This window comes from Carassius gibelio, chromosome A14 (genome assembly GCF_023724105.1).
Source record: "Carassius gibelio isolate Cgi1373 ecotype wild population from Czech Republic chromosome A14, carGib1.2-hapl.c, whole genome shotgun sequence".
NCBI lineage: Eukaryota > Metazoa > Chordata > Actinopteri > Cypriniformes > Cyprinidae > Carassius > Carassius gibelio.
This window is the reverse complement of record NC_068384.1, coordinates 11662480-11683599: the sequence shown is the minus strand read 5'-3', so window position 1 is coordinate 11683599 and position 21120 is coordinate 11662480.

Sequence of the window (21120 nt, the reverse complement as noted above, 5' to 3'; positions counted from 1 at the left end):
TAAAAGTGACGCTAGGGGCGCTTGACCATGCTTCGGTTTTTGACGCCTTTGGAGTGAGAATGGGTTGGGAATTAGTCAATCGTGCACACGATTTAGCCTACTATTTTTTTCCTGCATGTCATGTGCGGGGCATCATAATAAACACCATCAAACCGATGAGAGCTTCTGATCTTCCAGTGTTTCTCTATGCTTTGAAAGATATCGGAGTTCTAGTCCTTGTGCAGCTGATACTCAACTACCATTGGCTTTCTGTGTATGAGGGGAGGGGCTTACTGATAGGTTAACTGTGAAATTAAAAGTCTGAATTGTGAGATGGAAATCATAATTTAGAGACTTAAAAAGATCAGAATTGTGAGATTAAAAGTCAACAATTACCTGTTTTATTTTTGTGATGTGGTGGAAACAAAATTGTGAGAAGTAAACTCACAATTATGAGTTAATAACTTGCAGTTGTGAGATATCGGCTCGCAATTGCCTTTGCTTTATAATTTTATTCCGTGGCAGAAATAAGCTTCTAAACAACCCATATTAAGATATATGATATTGCATAAATCCAACTCATTTTATTAAGTTTATGCATGTAAAAGGCCTAACTGTGTAAGGTTCATTCATGTGCTGCTGTGCTTGCCTATACTATACTTTCTGTGTAGGGCATCCTGGAAATCGGGCACCCCAAGTTTCAAAAATATGATCAAATGTTTATGAGATTGAATTCATGTTGAAGCCACACTTCAAACACAGTGAGCAAAAGATCACCAATCAAACACTAGGACCTGGAAGAGCATTCAGATAGAATACTCAACATGATCTTCATCCCAAAACCAGCCGTCTCAGGAGAATGACCTACTTTTATGCTCTCTTAGTTTTAATAGGGGCTCACGAGCTGTCACCCAGCTTGTGTCATCACAAAGAGTCACGTTAGAAGAAAACTTCCAAACAGAATTTTGTTTGTCTCACTGATCTCAAAGACACCCACTGATCTGGAAATAAAGTTACTTATCAGTGAATCAGAGTTATATTTGTGTTATTTCAGATGTTCAGAGTTGTTCTGTCTTGCATAATTTTGATGCTGTTACACAAACGTGAGCTATTGCTGCTCTGGACTCCTGAATGCCTGTTTGAAACTGTTCTTGCTGTGAATTGACATGCACACTGTGGTAGACCATTGTTCCGAGAGCACCATGACACCAATCATAATGAGAATACATGGTATCCGGTTGCTGAGACTCTCGATCTCCAAAAGTAGAATTGGTTTTGAGCCTTTGGAAGGTCACATTGCAATGCTGTCCCAGTTTACTGACACAATTAAACATTGTTAGGCTGGCTGCTCTAAAAAAAAAAAGTGCGCGCACACACACAGAGAGTGCCTTCTTGTTTTTCTTCTGCTTCTTTTCATTTCTCTCATATTGGCTGAAAAGCTTTACAAAGTCATTAGGAAGCAAATGGCCCTGAGGAGCTACATGACGTCTACCTTCCCTATAGTTTCTCTCGGAAAGTATAAAAATATTAGGATTTTTTTTTTTTCCCTTTGTGAATTGTTATTATAAACCAGTAATCTGTCAACTGAAATGTTAAACTTGTTAATTAAATCACTTTATTTCTATAAAACTGGATAATAAGGTGCTGAAATACATGTCAAAACATGATGCGCCATTTTGGACTGGACACTTTCATTGTGTTTTCAAGTTGTGTTTAAACCTTTCATCCATTCATTTTCAATAGCTGATATATAAAAAAAAAAAAAAAAATATATATATATATATATATATATATATATATATATATATATTATGTGGCAGTGGATGGTTATAAAGGAATTTAAGTTTTATTATTATTATTATTTTTCATTTTATCTAAACTAAACGCAATGCAGAGCAGGCAAACTTCAGACTCACAGCTTTGTGCTGTCCAATAGAGGACAGAGAGAGATGGTGTCTGAGAGCGAGTGAGGGAACAATTGCTAGAGATAAAGAGACTAGTTTGTCCTCTATTTGTGGGTAATTAATGTCTTCACTTTTCCAAAACATTTTGCCAGATATCTACATGGGGACATTACAAAAAGTTGTTGAAGGGGGATGCCTTCTTCAGATAAGAGTGATATTGAATTGTCTGTGAATGAGATTACCATCAAGGGCTTCAGAGTTAATCAGCATATCGATTCTGATGGCGTTTAGTATGCTAATCAGGGTGAGGTGTGCCACTCCTCCTCTTTGCAGGCGCACAGAGGCCAGACAGAGAGGAATGGAGAAAATACATGATCTATTGCAGTACATTGCACAGTACTTTCCATGACCTTTACAAGGTTGTGAAACAATGGCCTGACTTAACAAATATAGATGACTTCATTAAAGAGCTTAAAGAGAACATTTCCACACATATCTTGGGCATGTAATTGATGATATGTGTGAGTGTGTGCAAGTCTGCATGGGTTCATATTGGTGTTGCAACTATGGGCACTTTCATGCACTTCAGTGGGTTGACTTTTATTAATATACTTTTTAATATAAAGGTTAAATTTAGAAGTGATGAAATTCATTTACTGTGTCTTCATCATTTATTGCTGCTACTTTAAGTACATTATCATGCAATTGTATTGTTTTATACTTTTTCTCTGACCAAGACTTTCAATCTTAAAGTGACTTTAAATTTCACCCCTCACGCAGGTTCACCCTTATGTTGTTCTTTGTGATTTTTTTTATTTATTTTGAAGTGTTTAGCTATTTTTGTCCATACAATCAAAATCAGTGGGGTCCAAAACAACAGTGGATTTTCAAAATACTTTATCATAGAATTTGATACAACACAAGGTGAGTAAATGATAAAATATTTGTATTTTTTTTATTTTTTCCAAGCTTATCCTTTTTAAGTATGAAAATACACAATGAATAAAAAAAATAATAAAAAATAAAAATAAAAACAATGGCATGATCATATGTCAGTTCTGTAATTACTGTGTAAAAATTACTGACATAATTTTGATGTGAATTACAACAGATGCAACATCTTTTTCACTACAGCTAACAATTTAATTACTAAAATGTGATTAATAATTAGTGTAGTTGCTTACCAAATTACACAACGGTGTCAGTGAATATTATGCATGAGAATAAATGATGTTTAAAAAATGATTTATGATGTTTATATAGACAACAAAGAAGAAAACAAGCTAAATATCACTAATGAAGAGAACAACTGTAATTTTGTCAGATTTTAAGAAAAATATTTGAAATTAGCCTTAGCAAGACAGGATGTTTAAAATGTTAAAAAAATTAATTTCCACCAACGTTTACAAAGTGATAAATTAAATGAATAATAATAATAATAATAATAATAATAATAATAATAATAATAATATTAATAATAATAATAATAATAATAATAATAATAATAATAATAATAATAATAATAACACCAATAATAATAATAATAATAATATTAATAAAAGATTGGATTATGATGTTTAAGTCATTAGGGTGTTGTTTATGAATACACACACACACAAACACTAGAGTTAATTTGCCTGTGAGTCTGCTCAATAGAGATAACAAAGCTTTTTGTAGATGAAAATAAATGTGTCCTCCCTTCACACTGGTCATCCCCAGTAATGTCCACTAATTTGCTCACACATTCCTTCACTAAGCACAGTCTCATCCAGTGTCTCAGACCACTCTTAAGTCTTTATTACATATATACAGAGCCGGGTAGATTACTTACAAATTGTAATCTGTTACTGTTTTCAAATTATATGACAAAAATTGTAGTTAGTAACTTATTCGATTACATGCATATTACTAGAATATTAGCCATTTACTAGTACTAATTAAACACATATTAATGCCTTATTCTGCATGACCTTATTCAACATCCCTAACCAATACCTAAATTTAACAACTACCTCAATAACTATCATCATCATCACCATTATATAAGCAGAAAATTAGAAATTTATTAAGGGAAAATTCCCTATTTAAAAGTGCTACCACACATTTTAGGTAATGTAATCAGACTTTTTGATTACTTTTGAAGAAACTCATTTATCACATTGATTTAAATAAGATAATCTTGTACCATAAAGATATAAAAATGCAAAGAAGAAAGTATATTCCACTAACTGGAATTATCAACATAAAGTGTATTAAACAATATATTACATCAAGGTTTCTCAAATGGGTCCGTAAAGCAACTGCAGGGGATTCATGAATTTCATGAAAAGATAACAATTAATTAAATAATAAAAATCCATCCATCCATCCATCATCTTCCGCTTATCCGGGGCCGGGTTGCGGGGGCAACAGTCTAAGCAGAGACGCCCAGACTTCCCTCTCCCTAGCCACTTCTTCCAGCTCTTCCGGGGGGACCCCGAGGCGTTCCCAGGCCAGCCGGGAGACATAGTCCCTCCAGCGTGTCCTAGGTCTTCCCCGGGGCCTCCTCCCGGTGAGACGTGCCTGGAACACCTCCCTGGGAAGGCGTCCAGGAGGCATCCGAAATAGATGCCCGAGCCACCTCAGCTGGCTCCTCTCGATGTGGAGGAGCAACGGCTCTGCTCTGAGCTCCTCCCGAGTGACCGAGCTTCTCACCCTATCTCTAAGGGAGCGCCCAGCCACCCGACGGAGAAAGCTCATTTCGGCCGCCTGTATCCGGGATCTTGTCCTTTCGGTTTGAGTAGGTGAGAGTAGGAACGTACAGTAGATTGACCGGTAAATCGTGAGCTTTGCCTTACAGCTCAGCTCCTTCTTCACCACGACAGACCGGTACAGCGAACGCATTACTGCAGAAACTACACCGATCCGTCTGTCAATCTCACGTTCCATCCTTCCCTCACTCGTGAACAAGACCCCAAGATACCTGAACTCCTCCACTTGAGGCAGGAACTCTCCACCAACCTGAAGTGGCAATCCACCCTTTTCTGACTGAGAACCATGGAAGTGGTTCCGACTCAGACTTGGAAGTGCTGATTCTCATCCCAGCCGATTCACATTCGGCTGCAAACCGTCCCAGTGCACGCTGAAGGTCCTGGTCTTAGGAGGCCAACACGACAACATCATCCGCAAAAAGAAGAGACGAAATCGTATGGTCCCCAAACCAGACACTCTCCGGCCCTTGGGTGCGCCTAGAAATTCTGTCCATAAAAATTATGAACAGAACCGGTGACAAAGGGCAGCCCTGCCGGAGTCCACCATGCACCGGGAACAGGTCTGACTTACAGTACTGCTAGCAATGCGAACCAAGCTCTTGCTCCGGTCGTACAGGGACCGAACAGCCCTAAGTAGGGAGCCGCCGACCCCATACTCCCGGAGCACCCTCCACAGGATGTTGCGAGGAACACGGTCGAATGCCTTCTCCAAAACCACAAAACACATGTGGACTGGTTGGGCAAACTCCCATGAACCCTCTAGCACCCTGGAAAGGGTATAGAGCTGGTCCAGTGTTCCACGCCCGGGACAAAAACCACACTGTTCCTCCTGAATCCGAGGTTCCACTATCGGCCGAATTCTCCTCTCCAATACCCTGGCATAGACTTTCCCAGGGAGGGATATTATTATTTTATTAATAATAAAAATGTAAAATTAAAATAAATCATTTTAAAATAATAATCAAAATGAAAGCAATACAAAAAATAAATAAATTATACTATTTCATTTGTTTACCTTCATGTCATGTGATCATTAACCAACGTCAGAGAAACATGAACATGCAAATGTGATACTTATTTATTAAAATATTCATTTTAATATCTCAGGGGTGCTTCAAGTAAATACATAAGATGGAAGAGGTTAAAATGACAAAAAATTTGACAATGTCTGCATAAAGAGTAAATAAGAGATAACATGAACTGGTGGATTTTATTGTGTTTGAAAGACAATATCCTTCCAAAGACATAGTAATTAAATAAACAACTGAGTGATAATTCAAATACAACTGAATGTGTTCATAAATAAATGATGCCATGTTGAAAACACTTCTTAAAACTAAAATTATTTCTGTAAATCCAGTGGTCAAGTGCTGTCTTTGCCTCAGCAATAGGCTATTTCAGAAAGGAACATGTAAAAGAAGAACAAATAATAATATGTAATTATGTAAAAAAAAAAAAATTACTGATTACGAGTATTATCAAATGTAGCTTACTCTAATTAAAATTTCTTAATTTTCTGAATCTTATTATGTAATCTAGATCGGATTATGTAATCTAGACTACACAGCTCTGCACATATATATATATTTTTTTATTTATTTATTTATTTTTTTTTTTTGCTAAGCAGTGTTTGAATTGTGTCAAAGCTCTTGGGTGGTCCCCCAACTAGACCCCCACACCCCCTTAAAAAATACATTACTTAAAACTTAATATAAATATGGATAATATTTTTTGTCTTTTCCTCATTATATTCATACATTTATCAAATATCAATTACAATAATAAGACATTCTGGGCTGTTACCAAACAAATCAAATCATTATCAATAAAATTCATTTTTGCAATGCAGTGGATACACAGAAGCTGCATCTGAAGCGGCATTTAGATGTATTTACACACTGTTTAATGCAGGACATGAACGCATTTAACCTGCAGTTACAAATGCATAAATAATGAATCATTGAACTGAATCATTTAAATGGCTGATTCATTCAGGAACTAAACATTGCCATGTGATTCAGAGATACACAGCAGTGCTGTAGCTTTGTTTGGAAGCATTTTTGTTGGTGAAATAGAGCAAAAAAAAAAAAAAAAAAAAAAAAAAAAAAAAAGGCATTATGGTGTCTAAAACGTTGCTGGAAGTTGGGAGCATTCTAAATGCATTTTCTCATACTGAATCAAGCAGTGAAAGTACAAACTCTAAATGAGCATTCAGTGTTTAAGCACTTAACTCCTCTTATAATTAATAAAGCTGTCCATACACGGTAAATGATAAAAGAATATCTTTCTTACATTGTACGTACATCTGCAATTTGTTGATTATGATGAGGGAATTTGTGAGTTTCAGTCTGAACAAAACTCTGGGGTCTCAGCGATGACTGATCTGAATGTCCCTGATTGGCTACTGCATATTTAAGCTCAACAGAATCATGTGTGATTGATTATAATGAGCAATGCTGTAAAAACACATTTAAAATAAAATCTGATTTAACATGAGCATGTGTTAATTTTAATACAGCAGTCAAAACTTAAATTTAAAATATTATAATTTTATTGAAAAACCAGGGTACCGAAGTATTTATATATTTATATTTTTTCTTTAATTCTTATGGGAGGTCTGGAAACCCCTGACCCCTGACCCCACCACCCTCCCCACCCCCCAATTCGAACACTGTTGCTAAGTAGAAACCACCCTTATTCACAGAAACAAATATGAAGCAGCAAAGTAAAATGTGACTGAGAATATATCAGATTTCTAGCAGATCTGTTTTGACACCTTCCCTATGAGCGCTGACATTTTATTAATTTCACAGCTAAAGCTTGTACACACAAAACCTGCACACCAGAAGTTGGATTGCAACATTAAAAAACGCCTAGAAGAGGGGACATATGACAAAGGATTTGCTCTCTTTGAGCTAATACGTGCAAGGAAGTATGAGGAATGAAAGCAAATGTCTTTGAAGATTTAAAGGAAGGCGGGACGTCCTTAATCACAAACACTTCCCCTCCCTGTGCCTCTGCAGGTCTTTCTTCTTCCTCCTTAGCCTCTTGCTTTCTTCCTCATCCCTCTATTAATTCCTCTCCCCCTGTGTTCCAGAAAGGGAGAGAGGATCTCCCAGGGGCTTCACACATCTGCTTTGATCAGAGTGTCAGCGTGAGTGTGTCTGTGTGTTTCTTGGTGGTGCGCATGTGTGCTAAATAAATCATTTACACTATGAGTACCCCACTAGCTTTCAGGCCTCTCTAAAGACTTACATCATGCAGTGCCACAAGGACATTTTCTGAATCCTGCATCTGCAGGATTGACAATGGTTCGGATGGCCCCATGTGGCGTTCCTGCTTGCTCTCTGTCATTAAACACTTCCTCTCTGGAGGAACAACCAAGGAATGAACAAATCTGATGCCATATCTATAAACAATGGGTAATTTGAGTTGTCTTTGATACAGAGTGTGTGTGTATCCAAGGATCTCGCCGTTTAGGGCCGTCTGGATGCGTTATCGAGAGAAGTGTAACTGACAGGCTAGTCAGCAACATGGTGCAACACCTTGTACTCATGTGCACACAAACTTTTAGCATCAAAAAACGGCTGTAAATGGACTTTACAGAGTTTGGCTTCAAAGTCAATATTGCTCAAATCACTATACCAGTTTATTATTATTATTATTTTTTTTTTTGAAGTGAGATGTTTGACTCATTACCATCTCTTATTCTAATTCAGTGCTTAATAACCTAAGAAAAACATAGAAATAAATCAAAAAATCATCTCGTCACACCTTGTTTTCTTGTTGTTGGCTTTCAGTGCTGTTGTTTGAATGCTGTTGGCTTATTATAAACATCAGTGGGTGTAGGTCTCACAGTACACTTTCATCACTCTCTGATTCCAAAATTTCACCTGATGCAAAATATGATGAAAATAGTCTCCTGTTTTCTATGTTGCCAGTTTTAGATTTTCTGTATACTACCACTCAAAAAATTTAAAATAAATACAATTTGCTAACCCCAAACTTTTGTCCAGTAGTGTATGTGCTTGTCACATGCATGCAAGATAAAAGTTTGTTTTTGTGTAAATCATATACAGTTTTTAGATGATGTATGTTTATGTAGCTAATGTGAAGCCTGAATTTATCACATATACTTTCAGATGACATATGTTTTATGATTTCTATTATCATTTAAATAGTGTCTGTCCAAAGTGCGTCCATAAGTAGTTTTGTAGTACCTGCCAAATAGGGAAAAAAGCCTCTAGTTGAAGAAGCTAAAGTTCACCCCATGAAAAGATCCACTTTTACTAAAACACTGTAAGATTGTCAAAGAAGAAAGATGCATGATGTCTGCAGTGCTACTAATAATTTTCTATAATTAAGGAATAGATTTGTTGCAAAGGATGTACAAAATGGGCCCACACCAATGGTTCCAATCATATTTGACATCCATTTATGAAATATGTCTGCACTCACAATTTGTATCTCCATGATGTACAGTGAGCTGTACTAGAAACTAAATAATAGAAGAGATTTTATAAAATACCAGAGCGATTATAAAATGCCAAAAGTGCTTAAGTTAACTGTGAATTGTTACCCAATTTGGTTTAATGCTTATTTTTAAATAAGTAAGCTCTTAAAAGCTGAAAACCTAAATACATGCATGCATGAATACATTATTACACAATACACATACATACATACATAAATAAATGATACAGTGCTTACAAATGGGGACAAAATGTACTACATTTTTCCAAGTGGGGTAGAGAATCCATTTAGCTGCCTTTTTGCATGATTTTAATTTATTTATTTATTTATTCGTAAATTAAAAAAAAATAAACATTTTAGCATATCTTTTTTTTTTATATGAATTATGTTCTTCCATCAGTATTCAATAAGATGATTGGATAACAATGTCTTCTATATCAGTATATTATGTCTTATATAAATGCAAAGAGTTTTTAACATAGATGCATGTACTGTAACGTATTACTTCTGTAGCGTATCAGACCCGAACCAGACAAATTAAAGAGTTGATCGGGACCATGGTTGAAACATGAGCTGAATTCCTCAGTAAGGCAACGGTATGTTGTAAATCATTCCTAGTGCCACAAGTCAGAAACAAGATAACCGACCAATCAGCTCTTTCACAGAACAGCTTTCAACATTAACACCATTAGAACAATTATTGACAATTTCATTTCGGAGAAGAGATTGTAAAGTTTGGGACAGGTAATCGAGATGCAACACCGGCCAACACATGCAAACCCATAAGTAATAACACAATCCTTGGATTGACTTCCCCCACCTAGCAGAACCAGACTGAAATTCCTAAGGGGACCTTTTAACCTCTGGTCCCCACTGAATATACTTATGTCAGAGAATGGCACAATAACTGTCTTTTACAGATATAGATGGACCAAAATGAACTCAATCAGTCCATCCCTTAACTCTATATTCATTTAAATTTAAACCACACATTTGACTATCATGTTTATAATCACTTATTGTTTATGTATTTTAATAAATATTGGATAGCTTAAGGATTCATATTCATGTTTAGTATGTATGCGTTAGAATCTGCTTGCTTGAAATGTTTCTGACCATCAGTTATTTGTCAAATGTATCATATTCTTGTTATAGGAATCATGTCCAAAATTATACCCTGCAAGAGCGGGAAAATTCAGACCACGTGCTTGATAAGATAACATATGATTTACGATACCCAGAGCAAAGAAAATATCTAATTGGTTAAGACAATATTTGAAGTGTGGCCAAAAGGCCAGTTTAAATACTCAAGACATCATCAAATTCGGCTTTTTTGCTTTTAGCATTTGCTTTTCAACTGCTGCTTTTAGTCATCACTGCTAGCGTTCTTTGAGCGCAGTTCCAGCTTGCTTTGGCCTGCACATCTGCTGCTACTTCGCCATGATGAGAAGAAACACCAAGTCTCCTCAAACTTTACTTCTGTTCTTTTACTTTAGTTTATTCTTTTCCGTTGAGAGTTTTGTGTTCTGAGTTAAGTTTTGTAACGCTGTGTCTCCGAGTCTGACCTTGAGTGCCTGTTCAACTTCAACCAGCTCACACAACTCTGCGTCTTCACCCGACGCCCAACCACGGGCTTCCCAAGACGACACTTCAATGACTACTGAACTTCCAGCCAGTCAGCAACATCGGGAAACCCCCTTTCAACGACAACAACGACAATCAACGACAATCAACGACAATCAACGACAATCAACGAACCCCATTACACATGCGACTCAAGTAACTACCTCCAGTCTCACATTTGTACTGGTGTATCTAATATAATTTTAACCTCATTGAGGAACTAAATGCGAGGGTTCATTAAGTGATTGATGGCTGTTCATGTATTGCTGAATTGTATTGTTCAATTTCACGTATTGCTGTAAACTTGGGATTCCCTTTGAACTAAACTGACCTGTTTCCCTTACACTTCTTATCATTTATTTCATTGCTAATTATCCTAATTTAACCAATTTGAAATAATTTGTTTTGCTATACTTTACAGGTGAATGCATAAAGGATATCTCTGTTAATATAGTAAATTAGTCTGCTAGAGTAAAATCTTCCCTCTAACTTCAGACTTAACTTTTTTTTTTTTTTTTTGGCAGGAAACAGTATATCATTACAGCATGAACCTGTGTTAATGAATAATGTGATGCAGATATGACTTGTTTTGAACTTCTTTTGTTCTTCTAATTCTTTCTGTTTTTCTTTTACTAAACAACAGCTCAATGACAAAAAATGCCCTTGCGTATTCTGCCTGGTCTATTGGCAAATCTCTCAGGAAAATGCAAAACACACAATTAGTAGCCAAAACAGCATGCACTTGACTGTGAAATGTGAGTGTTGTTTATGAGGGCCCTTGCGCACCTGTCCATCTCATTGTTACATTTTTAACTTTTACTCTACTTCATTGAATATTTATGTCTATGACACTGGAAGATATCCAAATTGCTTCTAGGTAGATGCTAATGATTTTTTGTCTCTGTCAGGGTGATTTAGAAAACTTATTATGGCTAAATGTAAAACTTGTACATTGGGAATGAATAAACAGGACATTTTGTGTCTATAAATGGTAAAATAACCTTTAAAGGAATAATTCACCAAAAAAATGAAAATGTTGTGTTTTGTACTGTTCAGCCTCTTGCAAAGACTAATTGTTTCACTTCAAGTACCATATATATATATGGTCTGTACTATATATATATATATATATATATATATATATATATATATATATATATATATATATATATATATATATATATATATATGTATGTATATATGTATGTATGTATATATGTATGTATATATATATGTATATATATATGTATATATATATGTATATATATATGTGTATATATATGTGTATATATATATATGTGTATATATATATGTATATATATATGTATATATATATGTATATATATGTGTATATATGTGTATATATATGTGTATATATATGTATATATATATGTATATATGTATATATATATGTATATATATATATATATATGTATATATATATGTATATATATATATGTATATATGTATGTATATATATGTATGTATATATATGTATGTATATATATGTATGTATATATATATATATATATATATATATATATATATATATATATATATATATATATATATATATATATATATATATATATATATATATATATATGTGTATATATATGTGTATATATATATGTATATATAGTACAGACCAAAAGTTTGGACACACCTTCTCATTCAGAGAGTTTTCTTTATTTTCATGACTATGAAAATTGTAGATTCACACTGAAGGCATCAAAACAATTAATTAACAAATGTGGAATTATATATGGAATTATATACATAAGTGTGAAACAACAACAACAAAAAAAAGTCATATTCTAGGTTCTTCAAAGTAGCCACCTTTTGCTTTGATTACTGCTTTGCACACTCTTGGCATTCTCTTGACAAGCTTCAAGAGGTAGTCACCTGAAATGGTCTTCCAACAGTCTTGAAGGAGTTCCCTGAGAGATGCTTAGCACTTGTTGGCTCTTTTGCCTTCTGTCTGCAGTCCAGCTCACCCCTAAACCATCTCGATTGGGTTCAGGTCCGGTGACTGTGGAGGCCAGGTCATCTGGCGCAGCACCCCATCACTTTCCTTCTTGGTCAAATATCCCTTGATGCCTTTAGTGTGACTCTACAATTTCCATAGTCATGAAAGAAAGAAAAAACTCTTTGAATGAGAAGGTGTGTCCAATATATATATATATATATATATATATATATATATATATATATATATATATATATATATATATATATATATTTAAAAGCCACTGGAATTAATTTTGTTTCCTGTATCTGCTTTTTTGACTTTTAAAGTGATTTGTATTTCCTACATCACCGAAGTGATGTTATTTTTTTGATGAACTATTTCTTAAATGGGCAGCTTGTCTGATTGACTATACAGCAGAAGTCCACCTTAGTGTCCTTTAGGGTCGGATTTTCTAGGGTTTGCACTTCTAAATATTGTGTGTGAATTTTGGAAAATATTAATTGTAGCAGCATATTTTGTGGCTTGGTATTTTATAGAATGTTTCTTCCTTGCAGATTCACTTTATTTCCATTGTTTTCTATCTCTCTCCCATTTTCTGTATACAATATGTATTTGTGTTAACAACAGTAATTAGTCTGATATTTATCTTATTTATCATTATGTTTTGGCTCATCATGAAATGTCAGAATGTAGCAGAACAATTTGTGAAATTATGAAGTCCTATAGAGTGCATGAATAATCAAATGAGAAGAAACACACACACACACACACACACACACACACACACACACAAGCATCGAAAATGTCTTGTTCAAGAAATGCATTTTAAACCTGCACACAAGCATTCGTAATCATATGTGTGTGTATGCGTGTGGGTGGGTGTATGTCTGTTAACTCATACAAACTCCTGCCAAGTGTCTTTCAGAGGATGTTCTGTTCCCGTCACTGGCTCACACCTGGGTTTGTCAGCACAGATGTGTGTGTGCGTTTATCTAAGGGTTATGGCTGTTTTGCTCCTTTTTTTCCTTCTCTCATTTAGCAGTGTCATTCAATGATCAAACCAGGGACTATAGGCTTTGATCACTTATTTGAGCAGTACAGAAGCAGCAAATTTAAAAATAAAATAAAAATACTTAAAAGCTTTTTTTCATGGTAATGTTCAGAACTGGGAAGGAATGTAAATGTTTTCATTAAGTCGATTTAACACAAGGTCACAATATCTCATGTTGGAGGAGCATCCTCCAAGATGAGACATCGTTTTATTTTGAGGCATCATTTTATTTTGAGGGAACTTCACTTCACTGGTAATTTACCTTTAACATTATCCTATTTTGTTTAAGTTAGGCTCGTATCAGTCATTAATATACTAGTAGGGATAAATATAAAATGTAATCAATTGTGTAATTTGTGAATCAAATAATGTCATCAAAAACCATTGTTTCAATTGTAAATTAATATTTTTTTATTTATTTTATTTTTTTTACGATTTATAGAGTCAAAGCCTCATTGGCATGATAGTGGGCATGTACTTATGTTACTACTTTAAGCATAGAATAGATGATACAGAAAAGGAATCGGGGGAAGATATAAATGGAAGGGAAAAATAAATTTAACAATAAATATAAACAGTTGTTAAATAATATAATATAATATAATATAATATAATATAATATAATATAATATAATATAATATAATATAATATAATATAATATAATATAATATAATATAATATAATATAATATAATATAATATAATGCCCTGAGGAAAGATACGAGTCTTCAGGGCCCTGTAAAGACCAAAGGGGCTTCAGATAGAAGCCTATGGTTGTGCTGGAAGGCAATATTCAGAGAATACTTATTTTTCTCTCTCTTCTTTTCAAAAAAATAAATAAATACAAAGTTTAATAAAATGCTCAACAAATAAATGATGGGCATAAGAAGAAAGAGTTTACAATTTTAAGGAATATTGATTACAAGGACTTAAATAGTAAAGGCATACTATGTGTGTGTGTGTGTGGGGGGGGGGGGGGGGGTCTTCTCAAAAGTGGTACATTATAAATAAGGAAAATATTCCTTGAAAATATTTTTGACTTGTATGCACTTGAGTTTTGAACTTAGTAATTCTAAAAGAAATAGTTGAATAAAAAGTTAATTTTCTGTAATCATTTACTCACTCTCATGTCATTGCAAACAGTTTGACAGAATGTTGATGCTGCTCTTTGTCATGAAAGATTGGGAGCAGACCATAGTTTAACTTTACTGAAAATATTTCATCCGGTAACTCATTCATGTTAATGTTTACACTAAAGTGCTGTACTTTTATGATTTTTTTTTTTTTTTTTTTTCTGAAAAAAGGTGTTGGTGTATGGCAAAAAGAGCAGCATGAAATATTGCAGAAATGTGTTCCAAGATAATGTATGCCTATTCAGAGGGCTAGATAATCATATAGTGCATGGAAAGAACACAAATCAGCTGTCATAATGAAAGTTGAAAAAAAAATAAAAAAAAATAAAAAGGCAAACCACCAGTGGATGCTGACTGATTGGTTTATATTCTAGTGTTATCAAGCATTCTACGCACATACAAACACACACACACAAACATATTTGATAATTCCTAACGCGGCTCTAATGTTCTCTCGGCTTCTCTGGAGGTAAAGAGAAAGCAAATCAAAACAGACTCTTCATATTTGTTTATTGAAAGAGTGAGTGAATGAGTTTGATTAAAATCATTAAAGCATGGCACACTGTTAGGGCTGGAAATGAAAGTGTGATTACCTCCACCATGCGTGGCTGACTGTGAAAGAAGAGGCATTCACCCTGCCTCTGCTCCCTATTAACTAAAGAATAATGATGTTCTTATAAGTTCTCCAAACCGCCAATTTGTTGTTTCTTTTACAAAACATATTGAAATCTATCCTGCAAGTCCTGCTTATGTGTGGTCACTGCAGACATGAAAAAATAAATTGTTAAATCAAATGATAGGCGACCCATCTTCCATATAGATACTGGTGAAATCAATGAAGAAATATCAATCTAACAGAGGACATCTGAATGAGTAGGAACATTGACCACTGGCTCATTATCTCTGGATAAAGTGGTAGAAGTAAGCAGACAACAGGCCATATGATGTGGCTTTTCAGCTTCAGTATGGCCTCTATTCTCTGACACAAAATTAGCAATATTCCATTAAACAATGAGGCTTTATGTCGAGAATACGAACACACACACACACACACACACAATGATGCAATGGTACAGAGAGCCAAGGACTTTAGCAAGGTCAGGATAAAATGATATGTAATTATATTTTACATCCAGTGTTCAGTGATTTCTCTAGATCCTCTTAAACACAAGTGTCCTTACTTACCATACTGGCTTGATAACCACTTACGGGTGTCTACAAGACAGATTTGAAAATATAAACTGTCAGTAATGTATTCAGCTGCCATTCTCTGAAAGAGGAAAACAATTTTGAGTTTTAGACATTTTGTTTTCTTCCATCAGCCTTATGAAAACAGAACTACTGTATGTCACGATAATTATGTCAAGTGCGGAATAAATGCTAACACTTCCACTGCAAAATTGTGTGTACTAATATAGACAGTATGTGCTAGAGATTTGCTACTCTTTCTTGTTAACGGTGATTTATAGAGGTAAAATGCCATCTTCACCCCTCCTCCACGCCCTGCAGAACATCGACACATCCTTTCAGTGTAATCTTGTTTAATACCTCTTGTATAACTCATCATCCCTCCACCACACACACTGTTTCTTCAGGGTCATGTAGGGTCAGGAGCAGGGCCAACTTTGGGAAAAGGCACTGCATTTGTCAGTGCTTTTGTAAAACATTCTTGCATCCTTTGCCCTTTAGTAATTGCAAGTGCAAAATACAGAGATGTTTTTGCTTTAAATTTGAAAGGGATAGTTCATCCCAAAATGAACATTTTGTCATTTTACCAGTCCTGTCTCATTGTTTATGCATAACTGCTTTTAGGAACATTTGTGTATATGCTAAAATGTAACATGCAGACATTCTGACAGCATTTAAAATGTAATATATATACATATGCACATATGATTATGCAAACCTGAAATAACAATCATCGTATCATATGTTCTGTCTAACTTCTGGTGCCAGCTTATTTCTAATTAAGCAAATAAGCCAACTGCTTTTAACTAATTGTGATTGAAAACACAATCTCATTGATCATAAATACAAGAGATTCAACCAATTAATATAAATTAATTTTATATTCATATAGTAAAAAAATATATAAATTCTTAAAGATTTAGACATCTGCAATGTTGGTTATGCATAAATTATTTAAATTGTAGTCGCCCACACGCACATGTACTTACATTTAAGAAACACTAAAACATAATGTTTTCAGTTTTCATTCATATTTTTCATATAAGTACATGTATGTGTGGTAGAAACACATTTTACATCAAGTAGGATCCAGTGTTCTTTTAGTTTGAACATAGGCCTACTTCAACAAATAATATTTTTTATTAACACCCATACAAATACAGAAGCCAGGCAGCCCTTTTAACTTCACTTTATAGCCCTCTCACTAGTATCTTAATTATCCTTTACTTGGAGAACTGAACAAGTTGTACTTTCACTTTTGTGTGACTATATAGCTGAACGAAGAGCAACAAAAGAAAATCACAGAGATAATGTACAGTAAAAGTGTAAGCGTGTGTGCTTTATTTATTTCTGTTTACTATAAATCACTCTCTATGTCGTCATGTGGGATGAAGTCAGAATACGGGCATGATTGATTCTAATGTTCCCCTTGGTTGCGTCACAATACCACATTATCTGTTCATACAGCCCATATTGGCAGATACTTAATTTCAAGTCAAGCTAATCATAATGCTTTTTGGTGTTGTAATTGAATATCACAACCCAAGATGTATCAGGCCAGGCTGCTGTATTAGATCTTACTAAATCTAACAAGCATGATTGCCTTTCATGTTTGGCAGCGTCCGTAACCACAAGGTTGAAGTCCAGGACAACACAGCGTATCATTTGCACTGGCACAGCTCATTACCTTGTTTCATTAACACAGACTCCTACGTCCATGTGGTTGTTGGCAGAGAGATTTGAGAGCGGGGTGTGTTTGACTACTCAGGTTATGCTATCTAACAGTATGTTGCATTATGCTGCACACCAGCTAGGAAGACAGCAGCTTCTCTAAATCAGCTTGCATGTTTAATTTGATTAGTGTTGTTTTTTTTTGTTTTTTTTTTGTGCTTTGTTCTAACCATCTGATGCCTGCTTCACAAACATAAGCATGCTTTAAGTATCTCCAGCAGTGATAACTCCATTAGATGGCAGTGTAGCTTGTCTTTAGCAGGAGGCACAGGTGATCGGCTTGAGATATCTCAGCATGTGTGCCTTAAATTTACCATCAACACACGTGTTATGCAGATACACAATGTGTGGTATAAAATATCATCATTTCCAAAACATCCCATAAATGGTAGAGGTCTCTATTGCCATGGCAACAAATCCTTTGAGGAGCTAGTCAAAAGAGGGTATATGCCAGTGATGGGTAGTGCTGTTTGAGCGTGAGAAGAAGAGATGTCAGTGTGTCTGAACTGTGATATTTGTCATTGTTACATGGAAAGGACCGTGCAGAATTTTGATTAGGAACAGCTATTAGCGGGTCACAAGCAATTTTCTGTTGCAACTTATATTTCATATGTGACTGAATCGAAAATTCGGAGGCAATGTTTTTAATTTGAACACTTTATTTCCATGTGGGGGCTAAAGTTGGTTTGACTAAGCACTAGGGTAAGATTTATCGCTTATTTCAACTGCAGTATGCAGGCGGACCACGTTGTGGCTTTAATAACTAGTCTCTGTGATGAACCTGAAGCTTTTCCCTTGACATATTAACACAGAGAAAACATCTCTAACGGGAGCAGATGGTTCTTCTTTGAAGTTTCCTGGCAGAAATAATATTTCTCAAGTCATAACGCATTGTGCTTCTTTGCGCTATCTGTCAGGATGAGTGGTGCTTATAATACATGTCAGAGGATCGAGGTGGTAATTAGATACAGATTGTTTGTCAATTTGCCACAAAGACAGGATAAGTCGCCTACTCTACCCTCCAGGCTTAACAGAGAAGAAAAAAAAAAGAAAAAAGATGGAGAAAGAGAGTTAGAATCTGTGGGAGCACAGTGAGGCATAGTGAAAGCTTCCTTCCCTCCTTTTTTTGTCTCTCTGACTGATCAATCCTAGCCTCAGAACACCAGACAGATGCTCAAAATCTTTTATTTAGAAAGAATTTCAACATCTGAAGAGACCTCAAATGAGTACATTTACACTCACTGACACATGCACATGCACAGATAGCCTGTTGGTGAAGAAGTGCCACTTTAAGGATCGCCATAGATTGTCAAAAGACACATCTGGCTAAAATAAGACAAAATGAGACTTTTTGAGCACCTGCTTTCTTTTACAGTCAGCACATTTACTTAAGCCACATTTCATTTGAATATGTAATGCATGGCTTTCTTTTTAAATCACAGAATCTGCGGTCATTGTGTGTGAATGGATTTCTTGTGGAAAAACCTAATGAGCCCTGTAGGATTTTTCTTTTTTTTTTTTTTTTTTCAAAAACAGAATGCGTTCTAATAAATTACTCTACACAAACAGAACACAATTTCCCTTCATAAAATGTACATTTATGCATTTAAGTCTTCACACAGAACATTATTTCATATGGATCTAAGCCAAAATAGTAGCAATCTGAGCTTTGTTATCATGCATTGTAAGAGTTAGAACAGAAATCTGTTGATCTCTAATATGTAGTCATCATGACACCAGAGGCTGTATCAGTTATGGTGACAGGTGTTTGGCGTGATACTGAGCATTGAATTGGTTGTGACAACAATTTACTGTTTCAACAATTAATGATGTGATTGTCTATTTTTGATCAAAATTTAACACATACTAATTTGGAAACATGCAGCAGCATAGCTAGATATTCAGTTTGGGTTTAGAGAGAAAATAAGTATGGTAGTTCATGTGAAGATGAATGAACATGCATGAAGATGATAAATGGTATCTCTTGTGAATCTATTATTGATGATGAATCTCAAGAGACCATGTTAGAAAATCTACAAAAAAAAAAAAAAAAAAAAAAAAAATATATTGAAAAGTGCTGTTTGTACAAGCAGCATCCCTGAATATGAACAGAATTTGCAAAGATGACTGCAGTAATGAGGATGCATTTGCCTTACAATTGACTCCTTAATCATTAAAATATCCACGTTTCCCCGCACAAACAACATAGTTAAGAGATCATTATTCAGGTTGTGAATTTGAAGGGCAGCTGCAAAAAATAAATAAATGAATAGAACAAAATTAAGACTAAACAGCTAAATTCGGGCTAGAGATACAAATGTACAAATTAATAAAACATTTACAAAACACTTTTTTTTAAAGATGCCGTTTGATCACATTGAATGAGCTACAGGATTCAGTTGGAGCAGCAGTCAACAGTCTATAAGACAGTTTGAAGAACATTATACTGACCTCTATGGGAGGTTGAAGAAGCTGTTTGCCAAGAAGCATGCCAGTGACCCAGCTCCAATTGTATGGTCAAATAGGACTATGAAAAAGCCAAAATTCAAAGCAATGTGAGAGGTTTGAATCTAACACTGCCTACACCCTTAAAACACAGAGAATGGGAGCATCAGTAAAGGGCAGAGGATCTACTCAAGTGTCTGTTTGATGATGAGCTCAGAGAGAGTCAGTGCATTGACTTTCAGTCACGATGATACACTGTTTGTCCTTATTTCTTGCAAATCTGGCAAATCCTCACAGGAGGTGTTGAAAGAATGTTAGAAGTGTTTGTTATAGGAATTTAGTGAACTTAGTGGGTTTCTTTTAAAAACAACTTTTCTGACTTTATTCTAAAAGAGGCCTCCTTTTGGTTTCCCCTAAATAGTTCTTCTAAGTTTTCATAGGTTGTTTGAGGATTTTTAATTTGAAATGTCATCCCCCCAGCCTCATTTACTCCAATGGACAGCCTAATTAGTATCCTACCAATACGTATATATACGAATTAATAAACACCCCACAATTAAATAATAAACAGTGTGCTCTCGGGTATTGTGTGAGTAAATTTGTGAATTGTGATTGTGAAGTGACATTCAGCCAAGTATGGTGACCCATACTCAGAATTTGTGCTCTGCATTTAACCCATCCGAAATGCACACACACAGAGCAGTGAACACACACCTGGAGCAGTGGGCAGCCATTTATGCTGCGGCGCCCGGGGAGCAGTTGGGGGTTGGATGCCTTGCTCAAGGGCACCTAAGTCGTGGTATTGAAGGTGGAGAGAGAGCTGTTCATGCACTCCCCCCACCCACAATTCCGTCCGGCCCGAGACTAGAAC